Source organism: Myotis brandtii, unplaced genomic scaffold (genome assembly GCF_000412655.1).
Source record: "Myotis brandtii unplaced genomic scaffold, ASM41265v1 scaffold397, whole genome shotgun sequence".
NCBI classification, from domain to species: Eukaryota; Metazoa; Chordata; class Mammalia; order Chiroptera; family Vespertilionidae; genus Myotis; species Myotis brandtii.
In genome coordinates this window covers 4,868,953-4,883,029 of record NW_005365229.1, presented here as the reverse complement: position 1 = coordinate 4,883,029, position 14,077 = coordinate 4,868,953, and the positions used below count along the sequence as shown (strand labels likewise).

Sequence of the window (14,077 nt, the reverse complement as noted above, 5' to 3'; positions counted from 1 at the left end):
TCTGCGGCCGGGGCGCGCAGCGAAGAGTGGTTCCGGAGGGCGTGAGGCGTTGCGAGGCCGGCGCGGCGGTGCACCGTGCGGTGTGGTGTCCTAGGGCCGCGTGGCCACAAGGCTGGACGGCGTCTGTAGCTGCTAGTGCAGTGGCGCCCGGCAAAGCCTATTAAAAGTTGAGAAGTCGGGGTGAGTTCAGGACAACGCCACAGTTTTGAGTTGAAGTTTGGGTCCACCACTGTTCACACAGGAAATGCTTGCGGATTCAGTGGCGGCCCTCAGAGCGCACCTGGCTGAGGAGCCGACGAGTAAACGGAGGGAGGGGGATTTGGAGACCCACCAAATGGGGCCGGACGGGGCGGGAGAGCTTCCTTCCGGAGGTGGCGGCAAACAGGTGGAGGCCTGGAGCTCAGTGGGCTGTAGCTAGAGCGTCATCCTGTGCGGCTGGGGCTGAGGTGATACGGTCTCCAGCCTGGCTGGAGGGGTTTGCCATGGGCCGCAGTGGGCTGTAGCTAGAGCGTCATCCTGTGCGGCTGGAGGGGTTTGCCATGGGCCAACATTTGAAGTTTATAAATCCCATTAAGGGTTTGAACTTCAGCCTGGGGGCAGTTTTTAAAGGACGTTCTAGTCGCAGTGTAAAAATGGATCTGGAGCGGCAAGACTGGAGGCCCATTAGGAGGCTGCTATAATCTAGGTGAGAAAGGAGGGTGGCCTGAATTAGCATTTGGAGTGGAGAGAATGGAGAAATATATTAAGACGTTTGAATTGTCATGACCTAGTTATTTGTTACAATTTAGGTTTTGGCCCAAGCACCTGAGTAGAATGTGGTCTCAAGCACTGAAATAATGGAATACAGGAAGAGTAGGTCTGGAGGGAAGAGAATAATACGTAGAGGTTTTTAAAATACGTATATATAACAATAAAGATAAATTAAACATATATAATTCACATATAAAATTAACCCTTTTAAAGTGTACGATTCAGTGGTTTTTAGGACGTTTACAAGGTTGTGCAACCGTCATCACTGTCTAATTCCAGAACATTTTATAACCCCAAATAGAAATCTTTGTACCATTAACAGTCACTCCCCAGTCCCCCTTAACTTCATCCCCTAGTAATGACTAATGTACTTTCTATTTCTATGGATTTGCCTATTCTGTACATTTTACACAAAAGGATTCATACAGTCTGTGGCCTTTTCTGTCTGGCTTTTACTTAACATCCTGTTCATGTAGCATGAATCAATTCATTTCTCTTAATGGCTGGATAATATTCCCTTGTATGGATATACCACATTTTGTTTATTACCAGTTGATGGACATTTGGGCTGTTTCTGCTTTTTGGCTCTTATAAATAATGCTGCTGTGACCATTCATGTACAAGTTGTGTGTGTTTTGTTATTGTTAATCCTCACCCAAGGATATTTTTTCCATTGATTTTTAGAGAGAGTGGGAGGGGGAGAGACAGAGAGAGAAACATAGATGTGAGAGAGACACATCAACTGGTTGCCTCCAGCAGGTGCCCTGATGGGCTGGGGATCGAGCCTGCAGCTGAGGTACATGCCCTTGGCCAGAATCAAACCCATGATCCTTCAGTCCACAGGCCAGTACTCTAATCACTTAGCAACACCGGCCAGGGCGAGTTGTGTTTTTAGTTCTCTTGTATATATACCCAGGAGAGCAATTGTTGGGCCATACTACATTTTGATTCTGAGTGCTGAGTGTCAGATGCTAATAGAACTTCCAAGAGCTTTTTCTGTATGAAGGAATTTAGGAGTTGTTACTTGGTTTCGGAAACCTAAGTTAGTTTGTAGTATGATTTCCAAATGGATGAGTAAAGTAGACAGCACAAGAGTGGTAGGCAGCATAGAGGAATGTGTGGGGTAGGGTGTCTCATTTGTACTGGTGAGATTTTAATTTATAGAGGTGACTAGGTGACGACAACGCTATTACTAATCCTCTCTAGAGGATATTTTTTCTATTGCTTTTCAGAGAGAATGGAAGTGGGTGAGAGAGAAAGAGAGAGAGACATCAATGTGAGAGAGAGACATCGATGTGAGAGAAAGACATCGATGTGAGAGAGACACATCGACTGGTTGCCTCCTGCATGCGCCCTGATTGGGGATGGGGAGTGAACCCACAATCTAGGTATGAGCCCTTGACTGAGAATCGAACCTGCGATCCTTTGGTTCCCAGGCCAATGCTCTAACCAGCTAGCAACACCAGCCAGAGCTAGGTCAACCATCCAGGGCGAGGCCAAAGCCATTGAAAGAAAAATGTATTCTATTTCTGGAGAGAAGAGGCGTGCCACACCACAGGAAGATTTTGGCCAGAAGGCAGAAGCAGGAGTGAAGGGAAAGCTTAGGAGAAAGCTGTCTTGCCTTTGTTCCATGAGAAAGGCAAGACAGGGCAGGGTAAATCTTTAAGGACTAGCTAGTTTAAATAATTTTGGCAGGCTTTGGGCAGTAGGAATGGTCTCTAGTTGCCTGGTACCTGACCTTGGGATGATTTAGGTAGGGGTAATATTGGCTTTGTCTGTGAGAGTTAAAGGAGCTGATTGCTTTGCATATAAGAGGCAGCTGCCAAGTAAGTTGATTACTGTCTTTAGGAATTAGCCCTGGAAAGGGCATTCTCCCCACCAGCAAGGTTTTAAAACTTCATAAAATACAGGAAAAAAAATGTAAGGCATGATTAATGCACAGGGACATGGCTGGGATAATGTGAAGGACTGTTGTTGTAAAGGTGGCACTTATTTTTTGCCAGTCAAATTGAAAATGAGGGGCCTGAGTCTAATTTAGGACTTAAATCTCTTAGAGGCCAGGGAGGAAAACCTTCCCTTCTCTCCCAATATGGCCACACAGTATTATTCTTTCAAGTGAAATGAGTTAGCTGAAGTGTAGAGAAGGGAGTGTTCCTTAAACCTGAGATTCTCAATGGAATTGCTTATGGAATATTTTAAACTGGAAATGCTTGGATACCACCCTTATACCTGCTGAATAAATCTTGGGCAGAGTTTCTGACCTGTGTCTTTTGAAAGTTTTACAGATGATTTTGATGGCCTCTAGATTAGAGACTGATTGCTCACTACATTTACCCAATACCTACTGAACAAAGCCTGTAGGCTGAGTATAAAAGAGATGCCAAACACTGGGTGGGGGGCAATTACAAATTAGAGTTAGACGTGATTCCTCCCTTCAGGGAACAAAGGGACAGCTTTCTCTTTGGGCCAAGGTGAACCATGAGAGCCCCCTTGACCTGGACCTTCTTGTGATTTATCTCCTACAGAAGCTCTGAGGTTCACATTCTTCCACGAGAACTAAGCTGAAGGACAATGTCCAGAAACAATGTTATTAGGTCCATGTTATTTCAATGGGAATACTGCATGTTCCCTGCCAGCACTTGTGGCAGAACTGCACTGCCAAAACACATAAGCCAGGAACATGAAGGAACATTTACTATATTAAAAGGTCAGGATTGTCCTTGTTTGATAAACCTTCCAAGGTTTAACAGGAAGAGAAAATGAATGCAGAAGTTTGTGGAAAAAATAAGACACAATGTATTCTAAGTAGAGGCTCTGTTTTCCAAGCCCATAGGAGTAGATCATTTTTGGGTACAGGGGAAACAGGCAAAGGTTGAATATGCTATGATTACCACTTCCTCACCCTCCTGGAATATTTTTGGAAACTTTTCGCATCTTCCACTGAGTTAATGTTTTAAACAGTTATGTGAAAGAAGTGAAAGGCCCTTGTCCCAGTTCTGTGGTTTGGTTATAAATCACAAAACCAAAACCTGCCTAGCTCCCTCTCATTTATTTTGGCAACTGTTGGGTAGTGGGCAGATTGAACAAGGAAAAAATTGTCTTCCCACTGCTCTGGTCATATAAACTTTTATTTACCGTTGTATAATACTGTTCCCTACACTGCCAAAATTGTTGAAATCAGGAGGGGAGATAACTGTTTTACATGTCAAAGTGGACAGAAGTCACATTGGGTTATGCTGCTGTTCTGTCTACCACTGCCACCTTTTGTGTCAGTTCTATTGGTAGATGGGTTTAAGGGGAGATTCCATGCAGATGTACTGGCCTCGACTGTAGAGAAGCATTTTCCCTAATAAAGTTGATAGTGTCACTCATAGTGTGTCATCTTCCACTTAATACTAAGATGGCAGTACTCTCCTAAGTGACCTACAGATTGAGTGTAACCCCTGTCAAAATTCCAATAGCTGTTTTTTGGTGTCTAGATCTGTTACTTCATTGGAGATGGCGTAACAATGATATTCTCATTATAATTTTGTTTTCAAATATTAGCTGGAATGATTTTGTTGTATAGGTCATATAGGAAATGCAGGATAAATCTTTCTTTCCTTTCTCCAGTTTTCAAAGTAATGAATTGGTTCTCTGTCATCCCCAGAAGGTGACCAGTTAGCTTTCTTTTTAAAACATCATGATTGGGTCCAGCTGGCGTGGCTCAGTTGCCATGACCTATGAACCAGGAGGTCATGGTTCAATTCCTGTTAAGGGCACATGCCCAGGTTGTGGACTCGATCCCCAGTAGGGGGCGTGCAGGAGGCAGCCGATCAGTGCTTCTCTCTCATCGATGTTTCTATCTCTCTCCCTCTCCCTTCTCTGAAATCAATAAAAACATATTTAACAAACAAACAAAAACATCATAATCAGCATGCTCCCCCTCTCAGGAGCACACCTGCACCTTTCCTTTCCCCTTCTTTTTCCCCCAGGGTCGTTACCTTTGCCTTTCTCTCTCCTAAGCTCCAAGAGCCCTTCTTTTGTGTATGTAACTTGTTTCCTGAGCCTACACAGCCCAGTTGACTCACTTCTACTACTCCTGTAACTTTCTAATAAACTTTCTCTTCGCGGGGGGGGGGGGGGGGGGGGGAGTGCATCGTTATCAATATATGGATTTAAATTCATTGATGGTTTTCAATTCATTGAAGTTACTATCCTTATTGAAGCTCAAATTATCCCATCTTTGGCCAGTGGGAGCCTCTTTAACTTGGCTCCTGAGTCCCTTTGACACAGTCCTAGTAATTGATTGCTTCCCTGATATCTGGTGTAGGGGAGACACACTTTTACCTGTACCCTCTTAGGGTTCTTTTTATCTGGGTCAGATCAACAAGAGAAAAGCATACACATTTATTTAATGCAAATTTTATGTGACACAGGAACCTTCATAAGGAATGAAGACCCAAAGAAATTACGAAATTTACTTGCTGTTATATTAGGTTAAACAGAGAGAGACAATTGTGGAAAGTGACTAAACTGTAGGGAAAGGCTGTGAAAGAAGAATTACTTTTGACAAGGTCTGTTTATATAGCATGCTCTCAGTCTCAACTTCTTCTTGATGAGAATGCTACTTTCCTTCTGATACTGGGAGGACATCGCTCATATGAGAATTTCATCGCTTTAAAAAAAAAGAACAATGTTTTTCTTTTTTAAAAAAAAATATTGATTTCACAGAGAAAGGGGGAGGGAGAGAGAGATAGAAACATCAATGATGAGAGAGAATCACTGATCAGTTGCCTCCTGCACGGCCCTTACTGGAGATCAAGACCGAAACCCAGGCATGTGCCTCTGACCAGAATCGAACCTGGGGACTCTTTAGTCCGCAGGCCCAGCTCTATCCACCGAACCAAACCGGCTAGGCCCAGAATGTTTTTCTTGTACTTGCTGTTTTCATCTGCCTTTAACACAAATCATCAACATGCCAAAGCTGCTTATTTTGGAGTTGCATGTTCTGTACTCCTCCTCTGGTATGTCATGATGTTTTGGACTCATCTTACACATTTCCTGACCCCAAACTTGGAATCAGGTATTTCTCCAACCTTTTAATGGGAAATGGTCATTCAAAACCATAGTCTTGGTGCTAGAAATGCTCATTGGTACTGGATTGACCATTACTTTCAAGCCTTTTCAGTCATCAGAGCTAGTGTGTGTGTAGATATAGATACATATCTATCTATCTATCTATCTATCTATCTATCTTTAAGATAAAATACCTGTGAGTTCATACTGTTTCTATTTAAGGTCAGGGTTTTTATATATTGACTTCTATATGACACAGGATTCCATATTAAGAGTATTGATTTTCAAGGACACAGGGGAAGATAGAAAGAAAAGACAATATTCCAGAATTGACCATTTATTTTATCCCATATTACACATACAACAATCTATACATAAAATTCTGTCACAACTGGTTATGGCTATTGAAAACATTAAAAAAATTTTACATATGTTATTTCCAACCTCCTCTCACTTTTTTTATAGTGTAATGTGTCTACATTGACAGATCATGCAGCCATTACATAATATTATCTCTTTCTTTTAAACCTAATTTAGTTTTAGTTCTATAAGTAACTATATTTAACTGACCAAATTTCCTTATGTTGATGTTTTCTAGTCACTCTAGATCATTTTCTAGTACATTCTTTATTTAGCACTCGTGAGAACATTATTCCTTGAGTTCTTGCATGGCAGTAACAGTTGGTGCCATATATACTTGAAGATCGTTAGTTTTGCTGGATAGAAAATCCTTGGATCTCATTTTCTCCCCCCTTGAATATTTTAAACCTATGACTCCCATTTTCTTCTGGCAGTGTCACTATCAAAAAGTCTGTTGCAAATGCTAAAAATTAAAAATGAGACTGGAAATAGCATGTGCCCTGACTGGGAATCCGACTGACAACCTTTTGGTGCATGGAACAACACTCAGCCAACTGAGTCACACAGGCATGGGCCTATATATTGATCTTTAAATACACTGCTGGTTCAAGTTGCACATGTTATTTTTAAAATATGTTTTGTGCCTATGTTCACTGAGTTTGGCCAATAGCTTTTTATTTTGTGCTATTTATTAGCGGTTGATTTCAGTGTTATAGTAACTTTGTAGAATTATTTATATGATTTTTTATAATTTCTGTACTCTATCAGTTTATATAATGTGAGAATAATTTCTTCCTGAAAGTTTCATAGAACTTTCTCATTAAAACCATGCCAGTTTGATATCTTTTTTTTAATTAAAATATATGTTTATTGATTTCAGAGAGGGAGAGAGAGATAGAAACATCAATGATGAGAGAGAATCATTGATCGGCTGCCTCCTGCACACCCCCTACTGGGGATCGAGCCCACAACCTGGGCATGTGCCCTTGACCAGAATCGAACCCAGGACCCTTCAGTCCACAGGCCAACGCTCTATCCACTGAGCCAAACCGGCTAGGGCCCAGTTTGATATCTTTTTAGAATAGATCTTTAACTACTTCTTTCATTTTATATATAGTAATTGGTCTGTTTAGCCTTTCTAAATCTTCTTGAGGCATTTAGTATTCACCTCCATCTGCCAATAATTGGGCTCCCTCTCCGCATTCAGATCCTCTAACAGTGCTCCCTCATCCTCCAAAGTGAAATCTGGTTCTCTTTACTCTATGCAACCTGCTCACAGGATTCTCATCATTATTTCCATTTATATTCATCACATTGAACTGTTTTTGCCTTACCCCAAATACATTTAGCTTTGACTTTATGTAATAGAAACGATTGCTCATTTTTCAATGCTTTTATTTTCCTAGCTATGTCTTGTAGGAGAGTAGAACTTGCTTTGTACAGAGGCTAGCATTATCCACAGTTTATTGTTTCATACATACCTTGGGGTGATGATATGTAGTGATGGGAGGGAAGGTAGCAGCAGGGAACAGTTACCCAGCGACCTCCTGCACGCAGTCATCTAGCAGAGCCTCCTGCTGTGCACCACTCTGATTGTGATGAGTGGCTGTGTGCCTGGGCTGGCTGGGTATGGGCCCAGGGTAGTTCCAGGCCTCGGCTCCACCCTTAGCCTGTATAGGTAGTACTTAGGGCAGTGATGGCGAACCTATAACACGCGTGTCAGAGGTGACACGCGAACTCATTTTTTTGGTTGATTTTTCTTTGTTAAATGGCATTTAAATATATAAAATAAATATCAAAAATATAAATCTTTGTTTTACTATGGTTGCAAATATCAAAAAATTTCTATATGTGACACAGCACCAGAGTTAAGTTAGGGTTTTTCAAAATGCTGACACGCCGAGCTCAAAAGGTTCACCATCACTGACCTAGGGGGTGAGTGTGTATGTGTGTGCGCGCACGTTATTATAAACAACACTGCAGTGAACATCCTTATATCTGCCTCCTTGCTCACATGGGCCAGTGGAATTGTTACCCCTTCATGGACTGTGACCACTTGCTCAGAGAACAGAGTTGGGGGACTCAGGAGGCTTCTCTGCCTCCAGCCTTGCTTCTTGAAAGGGACCTGGTAGTGAGTGATGTATATTTAAAAGTCGAAGAGTTCATATGAGCACTGTCCTGCTGAGGAGTTGGTTATCTCTGACAGATTACTCGGCCTATCAATGCAATTTATCTGAATTTGAAGAGATCCCAGTGTTCTCAACTCCCCATACCTTCTGATACCGATAGGTAGAGATCAAGAATCTCCTCTGTCACCCTTCTCCCCAACATCTGGGGAATTGGACCCGCTGAGAAGAAATGTAGTGTCTGCCAGTATCCCAGTATTGTGGAGTGCTGAAATGAATTTTTACTACTGATGTCTTCTGCAAGATTCTCCCAGAGATGTCTGGAGCTGTGGTCATAGAATAGAGTCATCTGCCATTGGGGGGTATAGTTAGGTGCCCTCTATAAGACTGTCCAGCAGGTGGTAGTGTTAGTTTTTGACACCAGTTGGGCAAATCAGGGTCCCTATAAGTCATACAGAAGACGGGGAAAGAGTAGATGACAAGGGAAACAAAGGAGCCCCTCAAAGAGGTGTGATTTAGGAGTAAATAAGTGCCACCATCAGTGATGGCTTTGGCTATCCCTTGCTGGTTCCTGGATTATAGGAAGCAATCCCGGATGCAACACTCCTCACCTGAAACTCCTACTCTATTCATTTGCTCCATTAAACGACACTCAGGCCCTAGCCAGTTTGGTTCAATGGATAGAGCGTCGGACTGTGGACTGACGGGTCCTGGGTTCGATTCTGGTCAAGGGCACGTACCTTGGTTGCAGGCTCCTCCCCAGCCTAGGCCCTGGTCAGGGCTCATGCAGGAGGCAACCAATTGATGTGTTTCTCTCACATTGATATTTCTCTCTGTCTTTCCCTCTCCCACTCTCTCTAAAAATCCGTGGAAAAAATATCCTCTGGTGAGGATTAAAAAATAAAGTGTCAAGTTTACCCTTAAAAAAAATGACAATCAGGATAAACATGCCCTTTAACTGAATATACTAGGTGAGAAGTTGTCAGCAGGCTAATTACAGTGCTCATAGATCAAAGAAAGCTCTTTCACCAGAGCTGTCACTTCGGTTTGGCTAAGGGTCCTGTTTGTGCTTATAGTCTCAAGCTGTCTCTTAGGCACACAGAACAGGGCAGAGGGTAACTGAACAGTCAAAATGTTTAGGGGTGCCCGGCCGGCGAGCTTGGTGGTTGAGCGTTGACCTATGGATCAGGAGGTCATGGTTCAGTTCCAAGTAGGGCACATACACGGGTTGCGGGCTCGATCCCCGGTGTGGGGCATGCAGGAGGCAGCCAATCGATTCTCTCTCATCATTGATGATTCTATCTCTCCCTCTCCCTCTCTCAGATCAATAAAAATATATTTTTAAAACATGTTTAGGGTATTTGCCAGTTGTGTTTAGTTGTTCATTCATTTAGAACATTTTTTGTAGCATGATTTAAAGAAAGGGTATTTTTCTTTGTTTTCAAATCCCATTTTTAAATTGTGTTGTTTGGGTTTTTTTGTTGTTGTTGAGTTGTAGGAGTTCTTTATATATTCTGAATACCAGACTCAATAAGATAAATGATTTTCAAATATTTTCTCTCACTGTGTGGGCTGCCTTTTCACTTTCTTGATAGTATCCTTTGATGCACAAAATTTTTAAATGCTGAAGTCAAATTTATATTTTCTTTGTTGGTTATTTTTATTTCATATCCCAGAAATCATTTACAAATCCAATGTTGTGCAGCTTTTACCCTATATTTGCTTCTAAGAGTTTTATAGTTTAGCTCTTATGTTAAGGTCTTTGTTGATTTTGAGTTAATTTTTGTTATAGAATGTGGCAAGGGTCTAACTTTATTCTTTTGCTTCTGGATATCTAGTTTTCTCAGTACCATTTGTACTAGTTTTATTCCATTGTTATCAGAAGAGGCACTTTTGGATTAAAATAAAATAGTTTTTCTTGAAATTAAAAAAAAAAGAGACACTTTCTGTTGCAGTCATGTGCCACTTAACAATGGGGTTATTTTATGAGAAATGCATCACTAGGCAATTTCAACATTGTGTGAACCTCATAGACTGGACTTACCCAAACCTAGATGGTGTAGCCTATTGCACACCTAGGCTATCTAGTGAAATAGCCTCTTAGGCTACAAACCTGTACAGGATGTTACTGTACAAAAACAATATGAGATTAAATCAAGCACAAGAGAAAACAATGCAAGAAAGAGATATGGTAAGCCTGTGATGTCTGAGGCCATTGCTGGCTAACATGGCATGCTGGTTTACAGAATTTTTTTTTTTTATGAGTAGAAAGAGTGCACTCTAAAAATAATGATTAAAAGTACAGTTTATGTATTAGATACATAAACCAGTAACGTAGTCACTCATCAAGTATTACGTACTGTACATAATTGGATATGCTATACTTTTATTTTTTAGAAGGTCTAATATGCCTCAAATTTTATTTTATTTTTTTTTTAAATATATTTTATTGATTTTTTACAGAGAGGAAGGGAGAGGGATAGAGAGTTAGAAACATCGATGAGTGAGAAACATCGAACAGCTGCCTCCTGCACGCCCCCTACTGGGGATGTGCCAGCAACCAAGGTACATGCCCTTGACCGGAATCGAACCTGGGACCCTTGAGTCCGCAGGCTGACGCTCTATCCACTGAGCCAAACCGGCTAGGGCGTAATATGCCTCAAATTTTAACAAGAAGCCCTATACACACATTTGCTACTAAAAATTGAAATAGCACATCAAAAATGTGTTACAACTCAAATAAGTGCAAGAGTAAGGTTTATATCTAAATTGACTCCATGTCATAATTCTCAATGATAATAGTATCATCAGAAGGATCTCCATGTAATAGGCAATAACTACAGCTACATTTAAATCTTGGGCTTCCTGATTGAATCATTAACTTGGTATGGCATGTCATAACTTCAGTCAGCCTTCCAATCCTTTCTTGCAACCTTTGCAACCTTTCTTTCTGAACACTTGCCACTCCTCACTCCACGTCTCCTTGTGTGGCACATGCCTTGATTCAGCCCCAGTCCTGCTGTCTTGCTGTTGGGGTGAACGTTTGGTGGAAGGGAAGGGAATTTGGTACTAGGGTTGAGAGTCAAGTTACTAAGGTTCTTTGTTAGTAGTTAGTTCTGAGACAGCTGAGTGCCAGCTGAATCTTCTTCACCGGGCGTTTGAGAAAAGTCCAGGGTTGAGTTAACCTTCTTTGGTGAGTCCATTGGAAGTCTAGTCACAGCCTGAAGTTCCTACTAGATTCCGTCCCCAAAGAGTTCAAGCAGAAGGTGATGCTCAGAACTCTCAACTTGCTACAGAGTAGCCAGGAAAGGACCCTGTAGCCCCAAACCAGAAAAGCCCAATTTCCAACTTAAGCTATACTTTTATACAACTGTCAGTTCAATGGTTTTGTTTACACCAGCATTACCACAAACAGGTGAAAAATGTTGTGCTACAAGCTTTTGATGTCACTAGGAAATAGGAATTTTTTCAGTTCCATTATAATTTTATGAGATCACTATTGCTGATCAAAACATTGTTATACAGTACATGGCTGTATTTCAATCTTTTTATATTTATTAAAGACTTCTCTGGTGTAATATATAGTATATCCTGGAGAATGTTCCATATGCACTTGAGAAAATGTGTATTCTACTGTCATTGGGTGGAGTGTGCTGTATATGCCGGTTAGGTCCAATTGATCTATCGTGTTTTTCCAGTACATTGTTTCCTTATTAAGCTTCTTTCTGGTTGTTCTGCCCATTATTAAAAGCAGGCTATTGAAATCTATCATTATTATAGAGCTGTATGTTTTTCCTTTCAGTTCTCTCAATGTTGGTTTCATATATTTTGAAGCTCTGATATTTGCTGCATATATATTTATAATATTGTTATATCTTCTTGATAAAGTGACCCTTTTATCATAATTTTTTTCATGTCTTTGTCTCTTGTAACAGTATTTTACTTAAAGCTATTCTGTCTGATACTAGTATATAACCACTCCAGCTCTTTTTTAGTTACTATTTGTGTGGAATATCTTTTTCTGTCATTTCACTTTCAACCTATCTGTGACTTTAGAATCTGCCAACCTGTGCCTTTTGATTGGGGAAATTAATCTACTTACATTTAACATAATTATCAATAATAACTTACTTTTATATTTTGTCATTTGTTTTCTGGATGTCTTATAGCTTTTTTGTTTCTTAACTCATCCATTACTACCTTCTTTTGTGTCTAGTTGATTTTCAGTGGTGACATTCTGATTCCTTTCTCACTTTCTTTTGTGTATCCTCTATATTTTCTTTGTGGTTACCAAGGAGATTACAGATAACATCCCAAAGTTTAACCTAAATTGTATTGATATCAACTCAACTTCAATAGCTCACAAAAACTCTTACTTCTATATAGCTCTGTCCCTACCCCACTTTAGATTGTTTATGTCACAAATTACATACTTACACATAGTGTGCCCACTAATGTGGATTTATAATTATTTTTATGCATTTGCCTATTAAATCCTGTAGGATATAGAAGTGGAGTTACAGATCAAAATTATAATAATATTATTTACATTTGTCAGTGTATTTATCTTTACCTTTAGCTATACCTTTATAGTGTGTATTATGTTCTATTGAGTTGGCTCTGACTCCTGGCGACCCTAGAAATGGCTGGGCTTGCTTTCATTCTTTAAGAAAAACAAAACATTTTTTAAAAATATATATATATATTATTGATTTTTTTACAGAGAGGAAGAGAGAGGGATAGTTAGAAACATCGATGAGAGAGATGCATCATCAGCTGCTTCCTGCACACCTCCTACTGGGGATGTGCCCACAACCAAGGTACATGCCTTTGACCGGAATCGAACCTGGGACCTTTCAGTCCACAGGCCGACGCTCTATCCATTGAGCTAAACCAGTTAGGGCAAAACAAAACATTTTTATTGATTTCAAAGAGGAAGAGAGAGGGAAAGAGAGATACAAACATCAATGATGAGAGAGAATCATCAATGGGTTGCTTCCTGTACTCCCCCTACTGGGGATCGAGGTCAAAACCCAGGCATGTGCCCTGACCAGGAATCGAACCGTGAGTTCCTGTTCATGGGTCAGTGCTCAACACTGAGTCACACTGGTCAGGCTTGCTTTCATTCTTTGTCCATGTTTTCCTTTAGCTCTCTGAGCATGTTTAAGACAGCTGTTTTAAAGTCTTTAATAAAGTATTTGTCAATGTTTGTGCTTCCTCAGATATGGTTTTTGCCATGTCATATTGTTCTTTTGAATGGGACATGTTTTCTGGTTTCTTGGTATGCTTTTTGTTGTTGAAAATTAGGTATTTGAAAAAAACAGTTACTTCTCCATGTCCTTGCAGCCTGATGCTGTGCCCGGGAAATCCTTCACTGATTTGCTCGACTTGCTCTGAGCCTACAAATTAGCTCCCGGTGAAAGGTTAAGGCAGTGGTTCTCAACCTTCCTAATGCAGTGACCCTTTAATACAGTTCCTGATGTTGTGGTGACCCCCAATTTCATTGTTACAAATTGAACATAATTAAAGCATAGTGATTAATCACAAAAACAATATGTAATTATATATGTGTTTTCCACTGGTCTTAGGTGACCCCTGTGAAAAGGTCATTCGACCTCCAAAGGGGTCGCGACCCACAGGTTGAGAACCGCTGGGTTAAGTAAGGTCTTTTCTGGTCTTTCTGAGAATATGTTTGCTTGGGTTTGTGTGTGGCTTTTTCAATTCCTTTATATACATGGCTGTTTTTTTTTTATTAAATCTTTATTGTTCAGATTATTACAGTT

The 14,077-nt window shown here is 40.6% G+C and overlaps 1 long non-coding RNA gene across 1 annotated transcript in view; it reads left to right on the top strand.

Annotated features, from left to right (window-relative positions):
• Positions 1 to 8: 8 nt before the first annotated feature.
• Positions 9 to 14,077, top strand: part of LOC102259611 — a 30,385-nt gene continuing 16,316 nt past the window's right edge. The window contains exon 1 of the long non-coding RNA XR_001363430.1: positions 9 to 180. This is a non-coding gene — a long non-coding RNA (uncharacterized LOC102259611). The remainder of the gene's footprint in view (positions 181 to 14,077) is intronic.